The following is a 6,000-nucleotide window of genomic DNA, read 5'->3' on the forward strand; positions in this document are numbered from 1 at the left end:
GACTCTATTCTTGGACTGTGCTCCAGTTCTCAGTGGCTTGCTTTATTCAGTGCCCTAAACGAATCACACCAGGCTATAAAACTTATTCACGCTAAATGTAACAATCCGCAGAGAGAGCAGACAACCTACAGAAGGGAGAAAAAGTTCGTAAATTCTGAATTTGATAAAGAGTTAATGTCCAGAATGCATACTGTATACAATTTAATAGCAAAACCACGTATACCATATGTAAGAAGGTGGTGCTTGTTCAAATAGACATTCGTAAAAGAATTTGTACATGTGCCCACCGGTACATTAAAGGTGCTCTAAATCATGAGGGAAATGCAGTCATAGTGCAGAGTATTTAATGGATAATACAAAGTATGGTATATACATGAAAATGTCATTATATCTATTTATTATCATGGGCAATTAATATGCACCAATATGGGAACACCCTCAGTATCATATGATTTTTACCTAAGTCAGAATGAGTGTTACAAAGACACAAACCAAAAGGATCTAGTGAGGCTTATGGAGACAAAGGAACCCTTGTGCCTCGTTTATGTATAGGTTAGTATACTCTTTCTTAAAAACTAGCTGCATATTCCTTAAAAGGTTAAAATAGAAGCACGTCTTTAGTTCTAGCACTCAGGAGGCAGAAATAGGCAGATCTCAGCTCAATGCTAAAGTGGTCTATGTAGTAACTAGTAGGCTAGGAAGATCCTGTCTCAAGAAACTAACAGATAACTAGCTAACTAACTAGAAATAAAAAAGAATAAAAAGAAAAGTTAAAATAAAACCATTGTATAGTCTTATGCTGGCCAGTTTTATGCCAGCTTGACACAGGCTACAGTCATCTGAGAAGAGAGAACCAGGATTGAGACAATGTATTAGAAGATGTGGCTGCAGATAAGCCTCTAGAGCATTTTCTTAATTAGTGATTGGCTGGGGACAGCCAAACCATTTGCGGGTGATGGTCCTGGGTTCTATAAGAAAGCAGGCTGAACAAGCCGTGAGAAGCAAGCCAACGAGATGCATTCCTCCCTCCATGGCTTCTGCATCAGCTCTGGCCTCTAAGTTCCTGCCCTGTTTGAGTCTTGTTTCTTGACTTCCTTTGATGATTAACTGTGATGTGGAAGTGTAAGTCAAATAAACCCTTTTCCTCTTCAAGCTGTTTTGGGTCATGGAGTTTCACTACAGCAATAGTAACTCTAAGGTAGGTGTCAAGATTCAGTCACAAGTTTCTTGTAGCCTCACAGTAGCAGGATGTGGAATTAACCCAAGCATCTATCGGTAGATGAATAAAAATATGGAGTATGTCTTCCCTTTTTCTTTTATAAATAAAATGGAAACTTAGCCATAAAGAGAATGAAATCCCGTCACTTGCAAGAACATGTTTGCTATTCTTTTATTGGATATTTTCTTTATTTACATTTCAAATGTTATCCCCTTTCCTGGTTTCTTCTATTTTTTTTGAGATAACCTCTTCTTCTTTTCCCTCTTCTAGTGCTGCTAGAATCTGTATATTGGTGGTGTCTAATGATTCTTGTAGTATTTCTCCATTCTTTTCATTTTTCTCTTCCATCTTGAGAATTTCAAATGACCTGTCTTTGAGCTTCTTCTTCTTCTTCTTTTTTTTTTTTCTGATTGAGTCTGTTGTTAAACCATTTCATTGGTCACCCTGGTCACTCTATTCTTTAAGCTCAGAATTTCCGTCTGGTTCTCTTTATATACCTTATGACTCTGTTTCCAACTTTCATTTTGCCATTTCTTATCTCACTTCATGTGTTTTCTTGTTGAGCCACTTTTTAATATTATTTTGATTCTTTATTAGACCACTCTTGGATACTCCTTTCTTCGGTTTTACTTACTGGGTATTTATTGCATTCTGTTGTTGGCTTGTTGTTTTAGTCATTGTTTTTGCAAAATATCTTACAGGGCAAATTAAAGGAGAAAGGGCTGAGTTGGGGCTTATGGTTTGATGGGATACAGTGTATGATGACAGAGAATTCAGGGCGGTGGGAACATGGCCACATTGTGTCTACAGTCAGGAAGAAGAGAGAAATGAACTCTAGTGCTCTGCTGGCTTTTCCAGTTTCCTCCTTTGTTTTATGTGTGCTCCAGCCCGTAAGAAGGTAACACTCACATTCAGAGTAAGTCCTCCTCCTCTGCTACATCTCTCTGGAAACTCTCCCAGACATATCTACAAGTGTGTCTTCTAGGTGATCCCAAATCCAGTCAAGTTGGTAAGACTAAATACACAGGTGGCACCATTTTTTTTTTTTTTTTGTATCCTTGGGTTGATATCTGCATGTGAAGTCAACTTTCCTTGACTTTGATGGACTGACCTCATAAGAGGTGTCCCTTGCCTGAGCAGGCACAAGGAGTTTGTTGAGGCTCTTTATTTCTGGGTCTTTTGTCAGGCAAGTACCATGGTGGCAAGAAGTGCATAGCTGAAATGGTTTGCATCATGGTGGATAGGAGGCAGAGAGGAGAGGTACTCTATGACTTTTTTTTTCTTTTCTTTTTTTCGGAGCTGGGGACCGAACCCAGGGCCTTGCGCTTGCTAGGCAAGCGCTCTACCACTGAGCTAAACCCCCAACCCCACTCTATGACTTTTAAATGGAGAATTTAATCTGTTTATATACAAAATGATTGTATCTAGGTAGGGATTTACCACAGGCTTCTTGTTTTCTGGGCCTGTCCCCACCCCCTTTGCTATGTGGTTTGGTGGCTTTCCGCAGTGCACTGTGGGTCTTTGCATTGTGGTTATGGGAAGCTTAGACAAAATGTCTTGTATGTAAAACAGGCTACTTGAAGCTGGTGGCAGCTTGACTTTGTATTCAGCTCTGTGCTTTTTGGACCACATTATACAATTTTAATGTCAAAATTTGCATCATCTCAATTTATTTTGGCTGTGGTTGTTTATAGCGGCTTTGTTTTGTTTTGTTTTTTTTTTTAATCCTCACAGTAGCATCAACCCCACCATTTTCATTGCCGATTATTCTGAACGTGAAACTATGAGTTTAGTTCTCTCATATACACTATTAATCAGACTTTTTCATTTTGCCTTGAAAAATATTCTTTACTCATTTCTGTAAGTTAGTCCTATGCACTCTTAGCTTTTCCTGGACTGGAAGAATTTGTATTTACATGTCTTTTCGAACAACAGTAACTGAGAATGTTCCTGGTTGGCCTGGAGACCTTTTCTGAGAATTCTTCTTGTGGCCGCACTGAAATTCCTGGATCTGTCCTAGGTTTCTTATCTCTCATGGCTCTCAAACAATTTTTCTTTGTCTTTACTTTTATGTTTTCCAGTGCTAGGGGTTAAGCCTAGAGCCTTGTTTTTATAGAGCTCTACTACTGAGCTCTAGCCTCACCCCTGCTTCTGATTTGTGATAGCTTACATGGTTTGTTAAATCGATAATTTGGTGGGAGAGCTTCATTCACTTCTTCTGTATGGGTATTGTCATATATCCCCAGACTTGGGAAGATTTAAGTCTTCATCCTTTTCTTTTTTACCTGTAATTCTGGTTGTGGAATTGTTAGTTTTCTTGATGGTGCCTCCTAATTCCTGTAGGCTTTTGCTATGCTCCAAGTGTGGTTTGAGCTCCCAAAACTCATACTGAGGCTTATTTTCTTAACGCAGCTGTGCCAGGAAGCAGGACTTTTGGAAATGATTGTGACATAAAGATATGGGTCAGTGTTTTTCTTAAGAGGCTGGGTTAAGTGTCAGGAGGCTTGGTTTTTTCTGGGAGAGCAAGAGGTTACAAAGCAAGTTTGTGGATGATGTTTCAACAGCTTCCACGGGCTCCTGTCTACCACTCAGGCAGGAGTTCCTTCCGTGAGCCTCTGTCTTCCAAGATATGAAGTAGCATGAGTCCTACATCAGCTTAAACTTGAAATTCCATACCTATGAGTTAGACAAACACCTTTTCTTTGTATTTCAGTGAGTCTCAGATATTTTGTTAGAACAATACAAAATGGACTTAAGTAACTAGATAATGAAAGAAATTAACATTATCTTTTCTTGTCTGACTAGATAACTGCCAAAATTCTGGTTTTTTCAAAGTTCTGTTTTTGAGTTCACTTGTAATTACTCTTGATTGATTACTGTTTAGTCATTTAGTCTTCATCTCCAGGGTTTAAGAAAATCATTTCTACTTAAGAAAATTATTTCTATTTATTTCTTTTTTTTAAAGATTTATTTATTTTTTTATTTATATGAGTACACTGTAGCTGTTTTCAGACACACCGGAAGAGGGCATCGGATCACATTACAGATGGTTGTGAGCCACCATGTGGTTGCTGGGAATTGAACTCAGGACCTCTGGAAGAGCAGTCAGTGCTCTTAACCGCTGAGCCATCTCTCCAGCTCCCTCTATTTCTATACTACTCTTTGTTGTTTACTTTTTCCAAAATTTATTTCATTTCTTTTAAGATTTGTTTTTGCGTGTGTGTGTGCGTGCACACCTGCATGTATATGTGAGCATCCATGGAGGTCAGAAGACACTGGGTTCTCTAGAACTGGTTAGAGATGGCTGTCTATATATACCATATGGATGGTGGTACTACACCTAGATCTTCTGCAAGAGCAATATGCATTCTTACCCACTGATTCATCGCTCCTGTATCAAATTTTAAATTGTTGGAATTGTTAAAGATTATGAGGACATTTGAAGTTTGGTTATATTTTGCATTATAAGATGAATATGAGACTTTGGGGACAAAGGATAGAAGGTTATTATTATTATTTTTTTTTTGGTTCTTTTTTTTCGGAGCTGGGGATCGAACCCAGGGCCTTGTGCTTCCTAGGCAAGCACTCTACCACTGAGCTAAATCCCCAACCCCGAAGGTTATTATTTAAAGGGTGTGTTTGGGTGTCAAGTTGGTAAGTGTGGAGTGATGACAGTTAATCTCAGTTGTCAACTTGATGAGATCTATAGTCACTTGGGAGACAGGCCTTTGGACATACCTGTTGGGATTATCATGATTAAGGTAATTGAGGTGAAAAGGCCTGCCCACTGTGGGTGGCACCATTCTCTTGGAAATGATCCTGAACTGTAAAAAAAGGAGAAAGTGAACTGAATACAAGTATTCTTTGTTCTCTGCTTCTTGGATGTGGTTACAATGTGACCAACTGTTATTTCCTGTCTCACAGCAGACTTAACCTTAAACTGTGAGTGAAAGCCAACATCTTCTCCTTTAAGTTGCCTTCGTTAAGGTGTTTTTATCTCAGCAACAAAAAAGTAACTAAGACAATAACGTATGAGAAAATTAATAAGATTTAATATTGAACTTCCCACTGTGGCTTTTGATGAGACTACTATGCCAAAATTTATTGTAATTTTATAAAATGTACATAATGTAAGTCTAATTAGAAGGTAACAATATGAAAAAAATCCAAAATGTAAGACACTTAACAAAACCTTTGCTTTATAGCTCTCAAAACTGTCAAGCATGTGAGACCATAAAAAAAAAATCCCAAATGAAAACAATTAAAAATACTCTGTGTGTGTGTGTGTGTGTGTGTGTGTGTGTGTGTATGTGCGCATGCACACATGCTCTCAATATTTTACATTTAAAAAAAGAAAATGATAATCAAAGATACTTTGCTATTCATGATCCTTACAATTCAGGAGAAAAATACTAGAAAAAATTGTGATGGATGTTTGGAGAAATTTGAATATTGGGCAGATTAAGTAATACAATAGTAACATTAAGTCTCTTTTTATTGTAGTGTTTTATGGGCCCATTTTCACACAAGTAAATGATGTACTTTGAGTCCATTCCTTCTGTTCCATGCCTCTGATTTTGCTTTGTAACTTCATTTTCTCTCTCTCAGGGTGATTTGCTGGTTGGTGGCCCCATTTTTTTCAGCTTTAAAAGTTTGAATTGTCACATGATTGTACACATTCATGTGTACATCATGGGTATATTATGGCTATTCAGTGACTCTATATAGTGTCTATGGATCTTATCAGGAGAATTAGCAGTTTGGTCATCAAACGGCTATCA

The 6,000-nt window shown here is 37.9% G+C and overlaps 1 non-coding gene across 1 annotated transcript; it reads right to left on the reverse strand.

Annotated features, from left to right (window-relative positions):
* Window positions 1–4,755: 4,755 nt before the first annotated feature.
* Window positions 4,756–4,836, reverse strand: Trnap-agg60 (transfer RNA proline (anticodon AGG) 60). Its single transcript has one exon. It is a non-coding gene; the product is annotated as a tRNA-Pro (tRNA).
* Between the last annotated feature and the right edge of the window lie 1,164 nt (window positions 4,837–6,000).

Source organism: Rattus norvegicus, chromosome 1 (genome assembly GCF_021556685.1).
Source record: "Rattus norvegicus strain SHRSP/BbbUtx chromosome 1, alternate assembly SHRSP_T2T, whole genome shotgun sequence".
Lineage (NCBI taxonomy): Eukaryota > Metazoa > Chordata > Mammalia > Rodentia > Muridae > Rattus > Rattus norvegicus.